Below are 12,581 nucleotides of genomic sequence, written 5' to 3' on the forward strand. Positions count from 1 at the left end.
AATGTAAATTTTGTCGGTACTACTTTTCATTATGGTCTATGTATTGTTCTTAAGCTGTATACAGTTTGCGAGTGTATTTATGTTTTTCCCCATTTTTGCTACAGATCTGATAATTGTCATTAAAGACCGAAACCGGTAATCTGTTAACTAAAAGTTTGTGACCATAGACGTAAATTAAAGGAAACCATGAAGTTTATGATAGCTTTGCTTTCTGATATTCCACATCTCATAACCATATAGTGCATCGGTTTCGGTCAGGGGTTTATACAACCGAATGTTGAACTAGCTCGGGGAACGTCTGGACCGAAACCGTTGATTTAGACAGTAGAAGTTTTCTGCCTTGATCCTGCCGTTGATCTCTACTTCGCATGACGAGTTGTCTCCCATACGTGGAAGTTTTTTAGGTCAACACGACTGGGTTTTGAATGCCAACTGGTTTCCCGGATAGTATTAGGAATCGTAATGTGTTGTGTTTTTGGCGTTACGACATTTTTGTCCACCCGCCGTAGTTTATCTTTTCCATGAGAACAAATACGTCTCGGAATATTCGACGCTTTTGTAAGAATTCTTTATAGAACAAAGTCTTAGCACTGTGGGGAGATAAATTTTCGATTTAACAAAGTCACTACCTTTGACAAGTTTGAAAGCAAGAAAAAGTTTAATGTCCCGTCAACGATAAATTCATAAGAGACAGAGCAGAAGTTCGGATTTGAAAAAAATGTGTAAAGAAATAGGCCATAGCCTTTCAAGGAAACCATCCAGGCGTCGTCTTAAGGGACGTCACACAAAACTTAAAACTACATAGCTGGATGGAGATTTCAACCGCAGTACTCCCGTTTGCGAGCTTATATTAGATTTAAGTTCTTTGTCGACGTCCTGTACAGTTAAGTGTTCCACGTACAGACAACTCCTAGACAAAAGAATACATTTGGTGTTCTAATAAGTACACATTTTATCTAATTTTAGGTGAATAACTCTCTAAAAAAGTTCGTGGTATGCGGAAATGAACGTGTTTCCCTCATTTTCGGAGACATTCCAGTGTCAGGGTCCACAGAACACAAGTAAGTATCTGACGCTCACTGGATGCTTTCCTTTCCCAGGGGATAAAATGTACAACTGGCTGTCGATCTTGGCTCTTCATAAGAGGTCAACGGGAATATGCGGATGTCCCAGTAAGCAAGTTTGTTGTTTACACATCACATACAAAAAACAATTTTACACCCGGTCGTCATGAATATGCAGAGTAACATCATTTACTTTTCAATTGTATGCTGGTGTCATTATAGTATTTTATTTTGGGTCTTAGTATATCTTCCTTAAGTCTATTTTTAATCATGGTCAGTTTGTTTATTCTGCGCATTGGCTGTAAACTGCTGGGCGTTCAGAAGGAGAACACTCTGAAATTAATGGACAAGTATTTTCTAGAGAAGATTTTGAACGTAGAAGCGTTTCAGTGGATAGTACTCGACAACTTGTAGATTTTTAGCGAAAACTGAATTGTGCCACCGTCAGCAGCTATGAAAACATATTATTGTTGCTACTTATTTCGATTAACTCAGAACATCATCAGTCACAGGAAGGTTTCCCATCACAGCACTTGCAAGGATAGGAAAATGACATTCAGCCACACTCTACGTAACAGCAAGAAGACAAACTGAATACAAGAACCTGATACATACAATCAAAAAGTTGTTTAAAAGATAGACTGCCAGTAATAAAACAGTGAAACATATCTAATTTCTGAAAACTAGTAAGGCTTAAAAGCACATCGCAGCTACACTTTGGCGTGCACGAAGGAACACAGACATTTTCCTTGCTTCATGTGTTACCGCATAAAAGTAAAACAAATTATTGTTCAAATGTGTGTGTGTGAATTCCTAAGGGACCAAACTGCTGAGGTCATCGGTCCCTAGACATAACACACTACTTAAACTAACTTAAACCAACTTACGCTAAGAACAACACACACACCCATGTCCGAGGGAGGACTCGAACCTCCAGCGGGAGGGTCCGCGCAATCCGTGACATGGCGCCCTAAACCGCTCGGCTACTCCACGCGGCCAAATTATTGTCTATACAGGATATGTCACTAAATGTGTTTGTCTCTACAAGCTACGAAGTAATAGGCGACGGAAATATTTATTGCGGTAGTTCACCATAAGAAACGTTACACTGTCTGAGGAGCTAAATGGTTCAAATGGCTGAAACCACTATGGGACTTAACATCTAAGGACATCAGTCCCCTAGACTTAGAACTACTTAAACCTAACTAACCTAAGGACATCACACACATCCATGTCCGAGGCAGGATTCGAACGTGTGACCGCAGGAGCAGCGTGGTTCCGGACTGCAGCGCCTAGAACCGCTCGACCACAGCGGCCGGCTCTGCGAAGCTATGAACATAGTTTATTGTGTTATTATCTAATGAGTTGCAGCAAAGAGATACAATTTTTAAATGGAACAATAGTTGTTTTTATATTGCACTGGAACCAGTAATACCAGCTGTGTATACATCAATTTAAATTACATTTCTGTCACTTTTAGTTTGGGAGGTACAACCCTACAAAGTTTCAGGGGCAGATACCACACACGCTGCGCATAACGCAAATGTGGTGCGGCCGAGTTGTAACATCGCCGGTGTCACGGAGCGAGAAGATTCCTAGATGCGCTGTTAGACTGCCGACTGTCGCCGCACACGGCCGTATACCCGACAGTTCGAGCCACACAAACAAACGGGGCTCAATATACCACAGTTACTGACATCGGATGAAGATGGCGTACACGAACAACGCGTACGTTGACATGTTGCTGATCCTCGGCGAGTGCGGACACGATGCCATTGAAGTAGCCATGGCGTACGCCGTGAGATATCCCAGGTGAAGAGCTCCAGCAACCATTACGTTCTTAAGTGCCGAACAACGACTTCGGGAGACAGGCAGCTTGGTAATGCGCCGCAGTAACAGACAAACAACTGCAAAAAGTGAGGAGACGGAGGTGATTGTTTTAGCTGCAGTACACCAGGATCCTCATGTCAAAAAAAAATGGCTCTGAGCACTATAGGACTTAACATCTGAGATCATCAGTCCCCTAGAACTTAGAACTACTTAAACCTAACTAACCTAAGGACATCACACACATCCATGCCCGAGGCAGGATTCGAACCTGCGACCGTAGCGGTCGCACGGTTCCAGACAGAAGCGCCTAGAACCGCTCGGCCACACTGGCCGGCGATCCTCATGTCAGCTTACGAGCCGTTGCTGTAGTCGCTGGTGTCAGTCTCACATCTGTGTGGCGTATAGTACACGGCCACAGGTTTCACCCGTACCGCCTGTCACTGACCCAGGAGCTGCATGGGAACGATTTCCGTGCGAGAGTTACATTCTGTGAAAAGGCCATGCGTAATTTCACCCTGGAGTCTTTACAAGGTGTTATGTTCTCTGATGAGTCCACGTTCACAAATTATGGTGCAGTGAATCGCCATAACGTGCACTACTAGGCTGCAGACAATCCTCGGTGGGTACGACCTGTCGACCGTCAATGTACGTTGTCTGTTAATGTATGGTGTGGAATCCTTGCCGATGAAATCATCGGTCCACACTACTTCCCAGGTACACTGACAGGTGAGTTATACCGCGCGTTTATAGTCGACAGTTTGGGTGGTCTCCTTGAACATGTGTGTCTACACACGAGAGTCCATATGTGGATGCAGCACGATGGTCACCCAGCCCATTCTGCGCTTGCTGTTGTGGAAGAACTAAACAACAAGTTTGCAGGAAGGTGTTTGGGGCGTCATGGTCCTCATTTATGGCCAGCAAGCTCGCCCGATTTAACACTATTAGTTTCCTTTTTGTTCGGATATCTAAAAGGTAGTGTTTATGTCACTGAGCCCACATCCCGAGATGATCTAAAACGGCGCGTCGAGGACGCATGTTGCTCGGCGAGACCGGCGATGTTACATCTCGTCCGCAGATCCCTTAGAAGGCGCACTGCATTGTGCATTCAGGAACATGGACACACATTTCAACATCTCATTTAAATCAACTTCCCACCACCAGAACATCATAAACACACCACACGGTCATGTATTATGTACAGCGTGTGGTATCTGCCCCTGAAACTTCGAAGGTTTGTAGCTCCCAAACTAAAAGTGATAGGAATTTAATTTAAATTGATGTATACACAATTGGTGTTACTGATTCCAGTGAATGATAGAAACAACTATTGTTATATTTAAAAAAATTGTATCTTTTCGCTGTAAATCATTGGATAATAGCACGATAAACTATGTTCATAGCTCCGCAGACAGTGTAACGTTTCTTATGGTGACCTACAGCAATAAATATTTCCGTCGTCTATTGCTTCGTAACTTCAAGAGGCAAAAACATTTAGTGAAACACCCTGTATATGTAGGTATATATAAGAAATACCCTTCTATAAATCTACTTTTTATCCTTGCAGCTTGTTTGGTAGCGCTTCAATCTTTAGCCGCATATTTGCAATTAAATGGTTAAGACCTTCTCGCCTGAAACAGAACTTGGTTTTGAATTAGCTGCCCGTTACTACTTAAGCACTCCAAGAACTGAAAGAAGGCAAAAGTACTACCAGCACAGAGCCGCACACTCACTACCAGCGAGAGAGGGCTGGCCGGCTGGGGTGGGCAGTTCAGTCGGTGTAAGAGCATCGCCTGAATAGCGAAGCGCGCCCGCTGGAGGCGGCTCTGTGCCGCGCCTTCCAGGACTCTGGAAAGCCCCTCCAGGTGCACGGCGACACTCAGCTTTCAGACACGTGAATGGAAATTCATAAAGAAAAGGCGCAGCCAGACCCGAGTAGCCGGGAGGAGTCTTCCTCATTAAAACGCCCTTAGCTCTCCCTTTGACATCTGCTTCGTGAGAGCGCCTTAGTGTTTAATGATATCGCAGCCATCTTCTGGCAAGATGTTTAACGTGGTCAGGGGGATATGCTCCGGAAGCAGAATTAATACCAGTAGCTGCCTGAGCTATCGGCAACGACAATACTGCCGTCGTTCGATTTCTCGCTTCCTGATGTCCTTGCAGTCGTGTGGACTCTTTGTCGTCATTCATGCAAATCTCATCACATGCATAGGGCAAACTATCGTAGATGAATTTATGCTACACGGAAGTACTATTCACGCCAGCCAGTGCAACAGAACACATAAGGCCCAGCTCTTCTCAGATACTGGGTGGCTCTAATTAAAATGCAGCTACTCGCAGAGATTCAATGTGGTTTGTAATTATCGTATGGCAGCGAAACTTGGTACTGCGTTAATGCAGAACCGATTTACACTAGAGAAAAGTAGTTCCAATTTTTGCCACCAGATGCAAATCTGGCGCTATGAATGCAAGTAAGTTGTAAATTAATATTTCCATATATAGTGGATTGGGGATGAGATGTGGGCAGAAAGGTCAAATAACTGAGAAGGGCATAATGTTGATTTTATTATTAGCCGCCACTTACAGAACTTGTTCAGTATGAACACCAGTGACGTAGACAAGATGCTGCATCCATGAAATGACGTGATCAACTGCTGTCGCAGAAGTTTCTCTGGAATCTGAGCAATTTGTCCCTGTGTACTGGCGTTCAGATCAGGTGGAGATCAAACGTCTCCCTGGTGTACTCGTTCTTTTACGTATTCCCAAAACTGAAAGTCACTTTGATACATATCGGCCGGCCGCGGTGGCCGTGCGGTTCTAGGCGCTGCAGTCCGGGACCGCGGGACTGCTACGGTCGCAGGTTCGAATCCTGCCTCGGGCATGGATGTGTGTGATGTCCTTAGGTTAGTTAGGTTTAAGTAGTTCTACGTTCTAGGGGACTGATGACCTAAGATGCTAACTAAGTCCCATAGATGTTAAGTCCCATAGTGCTCAGAGCCATTTGAACCATTTGATACATATCAAATGACGTTGCAGGCCCAACGTGTGGAAAACCTCCGGAGATAACTCGTTCGCGGAAGTTTCCATGCCGGCCACTGTGGCCGAGCGGTTCTAGGAGCTTCATTCCGAATCCGCGCTGCTGCTACGGTTGCAGATTCGAATCCTGCCTCGGGTATGGTTGTGTGTGATGTCGTTAGGTTAGTTCGGTATAAGTAGTTCTAAGTCTAGGGGACTTAGAGCCATTTTTGAAGGTTCCACTGAGCAGATGTTTGAATTGCCAAGCGACATGAGATGTTTCTCCGTCTTGCATGAAAATACGAGTAGTGGTTTCCACGCAACTGTGCTCTTCCAAGGCAGGAATCACGTGCTGTACAAGGGGATCTCGATAACGTGACGTCGCGGTACACATGGTAGGTGTATTCTCTTCAAAGAAGAACGAACCGAGAGTAAAGTTGCTTGTGATTCCACACTACGCAGTTACATACGGCGAGTGCAAAGACTTTTCGAGCACGACACACAGTACTGAAAATTCGGCACCTATGCATTAACTGCACCCTGTAGTGTCAAATGTGCCAAGTCTGTCCATACAGTATTGTCAGGTCACATATCAGCTTCGATCAGTGCCGGAAACCGAAGAGCAAATTGAGAACTTTGCAGCAGATTATGAGCTCAGAGAGTTGCTGTACCGCCTAGATCTTGTACGGGTAACAGTGTAATACAGACAGCAGAACTCTCCAAATTGTTGGCAATGGGATGGACAATTCTCGTGTCACTGCACGAGAGCTAGCACCACGTGGGGCACGTGCTGCATTGTCGGTTACAGCAACATCAATCTCGTGAATGACTTCTAACAGGATAGGAGCCACATGAACCTAAACTCTATTTACGACTTTCTTTATCATGTTCTTTAAACCACTTAATGAGATGAGACATCTCTTCAGCCCTTACAGACCCTCGATGCAGCACATTAATTATTACCGTTCACATAAAACACTTTAACTAACAGCGCACAAACTCTCTTCTTGGTAGCCATTCTGTCTACCACGTTACGGCTTGTCAAATGACAGCGTGGATGTCGTACCGTCATACAGCCGGCCGGTGTGACCGTGCGGTTCTAGGCGCTTCAGTCTGGAACCGCGTGACCGCTACGGTCGCAGGTTCGAATCCTGCCTCGGGCATAGATGTGTGTGATGTCCTTAGGTTAGTTAGCTTTAAGTAGTTCTAAGTTCTGGGTGACTGATGACCACAGGTGTTAAGTCTCATGGTGCTCAGAGCCATTTGAACCATTTTTTTTTGAACCGTCATACAAATAATGTACTGAGCCAGATTTCCACCTGGCAGCCAAAACTGGAATTAATTTTCTCCGGCGTAAACTGGTTCCACACTAGCACATTATCATATCTACCAAGTTTCGCTGCTGTACGACAGTTACAGTCCACAATGGGCTTCTGTGAGTAGCTGCGCTTTAATTATAACCACCGTTATTTCGTTATCCCCCCCACCCTCTCACTCTCTCTCTCTCTCTCTCTCTTTGATTGTGTGTGTGTATATGCGTATGTGCGCGTGTGTGTGTGTGTGTGTTGTACAAGGAGCTCTCGATAACGTACAGACGTCAAGGCGCACCTGACAAACACACACACACACACACACACACACACACACACACACACGCACGCACACACACTGTATAATTGATGATTCGTGACCATCTGGTTAATACAGTGTTGGTCCACCTTTGGCAGGAAATACAGCAGCGATATATATGGCATGGATTACAAAGATATGTGGCGCCGGATGTCTACGCGTAGGTCATGCAGTTCCCGTTAGTTTGGGGCCAGTGCTCTCTGGCTGCAGAGTTATCCTGCTGGAAGACGTAGGGAAGATGTCAAGCATAAAGCGACGCAAGTGGTGCACAACGTACTCTATGCACAAGGTACTCTATTTTACTTGTTTTATGTCTACCGTTAGATATCAGTTTAATTTTTTGTCAGAAGAAACCCAGAACGATGTTCTGAAATAGTGTCTTGTTTGTCCACTAGACAGTGCCACAAGTTCTTCCAAAAAAATCGTAAGACAACACACACACACAAATGTCATACTAACTAATGTAAATCCACCCGATGATAGAGGTTTAAACCTTTAAAACGCGTCGTGGAGGTAAATGAAACGTTGACTGGTAACAGTAGACTTGTTGTTTCATTTAATTAGAGCCTAACCTAAAATGGCGGTGAAGAGGCGATACTTATGCAATTAGATAAAACTGAAATTCAACCCAGCTCTCTTACTGAAATTAGAAAAATAATAAATTCACTCAAAATTAAAACCCACATGGAATTGATGGCATTTCCAACAGAGTAGTACAAGCTGGTCCCCAACAGATAAGTTGGATTCTCAGTCATATATGTAGTAGCTCACTGAAACAGGGAATTTTTCCAGACAGACTGAAATACACTATTATTAAACCATTGCATAAAAAAGAGGATAGGTCAGATGCTAACAACTACCGCCCAATCTCACTTCTGACAGTTTTATCCAAAATTCTTGAAAAAGAAATGTATTCAAGAGTAGCATCTCGCATTTGTAAAAACGAAGTACTAACAAAATGTCAGTTTGGTTTTCAGAAAGGCTTTTCAACAGAAAATGCTATATATGCTTTCACTGATCAAGTATTAAATGCACTGAATAACCGAACATCACTCATTGTAATATTTTGTGATCTCTCAAAGGCTTTTGACTGTGTGAATCATGAAATTCTTCTAGATAAACTTAAGTATTGTGGCATGAGTGGGACAGTGCACAGATGGTTTAATTCATATGTAACTGGAAGTACGCAGAGGGTTGAAATTAACAATATAGATAGTCTGCAAAAATCAGCAGAGTCCTCTAACTGGGGAGATATCAAGGTCCCACACGGTTCAGTCTTGGGTCTCTTATTGGTTGGTTGGTTGGTTTGGGGAAGGAGACCAGACAGCGTGGTCATCGGTCTCATCGGATTAGGGAAGGATGGGGAAGGAAGTCGGCCGTGCCCTTTCAGAGGAACCATCCCGGCATTTGCCTGGACTGATTTAGGGAAATCACGGAAAACCTAAATCAGGATGGCCGGACGCGGGATTGAACCGTCGTCCTCCCGAATGCGAGTCCAGTGTCTAACAGGTCTCTTATTGTTCTTAGTATATACGCATATCAAAAAAAGTTTTGCATCACCTCGGTTCCTAGATTTTCGGAAACTGTACAGAAAATTTGAATAGACGTCAACATAAACATCATTTCTGCCCTTTTTATTGCTCAACAATACCACACATTGCATGTTGTACCACCATACAGCGAGATCTTCAGAAGTGGTGGACCAGTTGCTGTGCACACCGGTTCCTCTAATACCCAGTAGCACGTCCTATTGCATTAGTACATGCCTATATTCGTCGTGGCATACCATCCACAAGTTCATCAAGACATTGTTGGTCCAGATTGTCCCACTGCTCAACGGCAATTCGGCGTAGATTCCTGAGAGTGGTTGGTGGGTTACGTCGTCCATAAACAGCCCGTTTAATCTCTCCCAGTCATGATCTATGGAATAAGGGTTGATGTATGTATGTATGTGTGTATGTATGTAAGTATGCATTGAATTTTCCCAGATACTTCCAATAAATCTACATCATTCATTTGTTTTGTATAATATTGTTTTTACGTGATCGTTTCTTAGTGTTACCCCTATTTAAAGTAAGATAACCAAAGTTACGGACCCACGATCTGAGTAATGGGATATAATCTTTCATTGCAAACAAGTATCCTTGTGACAGACTTCCATCCTGTTGGGATTTCGTCAGTTGGTAGTATGGAGAACAAGTACCATTTTGCTAGAAACGTTTACTTTTAGTTTGTATTGGTTTAAAACGACTAATGAAGTGATTACTATCCCATATTCACCAACGGGTGAAATATGTTCACGGATATGTTCATCCGCGCGCTTTCGTAAACGTGATAGCAAATCATACAAGAAGTACTGATACGTTTCCAGACACTACCAGGAAATGTGTAGGCAACACTGCGTCACAACGTAAGTTTCCACCTTATTCGACGTACAGCACACCTACTGTGAACAGTGAGTACCTCTACAACGCAAAATCGGCAATAGAAATTTACGTTGATAATCTTTTACCATATCTCTTCCATAAGCATTAAAACAGTGTAATGATCTCTGGTAATGATAAATAAGACTGGATGAACACGATCCAGATCAGAGATGGCGACAACAGCTCCATATATAATGCCCCAAAATAAATCAGTAAATAAATATAGTATATCGAAAGGAAAGTAGTAACTCTACCTTTCTTGAGCGAAGATAACAGTTAATCATAATCAAAAAGTTCAGGGAACACTTTGTAGAAGCACAGCTTTTCGGTGGAGTTCGTATCTGCTCTGTTTACAAGTGTATGAATAATACTTGGAGCAGCACTGGGTAGCCGCGCGTTCTGGGCATCTTGTCACAGTCCGCGCGGCTTCCCCCGTCGGAGGTTAGAGTCCTTCCTAGGGCATGTGTGTGTGTGTGTGTGTGTGTGTGTGTGTGTGTGTGTGTGTGTGTGTGTGTGTGTGTGTGTGCCGTCCTTAACGTAACTTAGTTTAAGTTAGATTAAGTATTGTATAGGCCTAGGGACCGATGACCTCAGCAGTTTGGCCCCATAAGACCTTACCACAAATTTCCAATACTTGAACTAACTTCAGTAGACGGCTTGTAGGGACCAAAGGGATTAAGAGATGTTTCCATGGTAACAAGTTAGACGAGTTTCTCTTTTAACCGGTAATCAGATCTAAGGATGGTTCATGCGGAACAAAAACCGGTTATTTAAAAAAAATTAAAGCAGTCTAAAACGACAATAAACGATTGCGAATTTCCTCAGAAGAATATAACATTGTTTCACGAGGTCACTGCTTGTGGAATACGTGGTAATTTTAATAGAGGTGGCTCTTCGTTCTTCAGAATCGTTTCTTTTTTCTTTTCTCTTTCTCCAATCGCATGATTCCCATAGTTGCTCCAACGACATACAATAAACTGCAATCAGATGACGAGGAAGCTCTTTCGCATAATCCCTGTAGAATTTCGCAATTATCTAATGCAGTCCGATGCCTTTCCACTTCTGGGCGATTTTAGTGAATTTTCTATTGTTCAATCACTTACTTTGAAGAAACTTTGACGTATTCTTCTTTTGCTGGTAAACCAAATACCAGGTTGGAATATGTGCAGAGCAAAGACACTAGTTGAACAAACACCTATTTATGGAAACTTTAATACATTTTTCAGCATATTTTGATTATAAGGGCATCGTAGGCTGCACAGAATAAATTTCCTGAAATAAGTGTATCCTGAAAGCAGGTATTTGTGACAACGAAGCTATGATTTATGGGAACTGGTTCCTAACAACAGGAACATATAGGCTGAGATACATTGTGAACTTCTTTTTTCAGAGTATAGTAGTGCATTGACAACGAGACGGGTGCGAACGAGCAAACATAACGGATTGCGCTGCTGACGATGTGGCGAAGTAAAGTGCTATGAGAAAAGCTTTGGAAACATCGTTTAGGCTAGTCATATGTGATTGTAAATCAAACATTCTCAGATGGAGTCCACAGTAGCTATATGAACTTCATATGACAGTTGTGCACTTATCATCTTTGATGAATCGGTACTACACGTTTTGAATTACTTTCTTCTCGGTCAAAGGGCCGAATTTGAGTTCGTGCTATCTCTTTCGGTCATTCGGAGGTAGGTTAAAACAAATGAACGTTGCATGTTTTCACTTAAAATCTAACTGGGTTGTATAAAAGCAATCATATATAGCGCGTTTATTACACTGTAGCATTCATTCGATGAATAAACATAGATTACTTTTGTCTGACACAGGAAAAGCGCCATGATTTCCCTAAAGCTGGGTCACATTTTTTCTTTCATTTGTATTGCAAATGCATGGGTAAATTCCAACGGCGTTACACAAGTAAATACCCGCAGTCTATTTACCAACGAAAAAAACTTTGGTTTACAGCACTGGCAAACAGGTAATTCAAAGCGTAAAGCAATATTTGTAAAGGTCAGTTTACAGTGTCACGTAACACACATCGGAAGGTCAGAGTGCAAATAAGCGTTACTTCCAATACCCTCTATATCTGACTTTGTTACAAAATCCAATCGTTAGAATTTTACACTAGGTTTAGTCGTGTATATTGGGTGCTATGTGCTTTGTTCACATTTGCGTTAAACGTAAAATTTTTTACAGCGTTTCTGTTCTTAGAATGTACTTTCTGCTCGTGATGTCTTTGAGATGATGACTGTGGTCCACAGTGAAAGCATCCTATAGCCTGGTAGTAATTCAGGAAATTCTGTTTGCGATAAATGTAAAATTTAAATATTACAGTAAGGCCAGTTGGATTTTTTCTTTGTTGTATTCTCCTGTGACAAACTGTGACATAGACTGTGGCTTGAATCAGTTCTGGAAGTTAGGAGAACAATTGTCTTGCCTTTAACCATAGAACAATAAAGGGGCAAAATGTTAAATTGATACTGAACCATAGTAAATTTTACTCCTTCAAATTTCATTCGAAGGAAGTCATAATTCATAGGTTACTTACAATTGTTAGATCTCTACTGGTACGTTACACAGTAAATTTGTATCAAATATATTATTTAATCTTTCTTTATTA

The sequence above is a fragment of the Schistocerca nitens genome, chromosome 1, assembly GCF_023898315.1.
Source record: "Schistocerca nitens isolate TAMUIC-IGC-003100 chromosome 1, iqSchNite1.1, whole genome shotgun sequence".
Lineage (NCBI taxonomy): Eukaryota > Metazoa > Arthropoda > Insecta > Orthoptera > Acrididae > Schistocerca > Schistocerca nitens.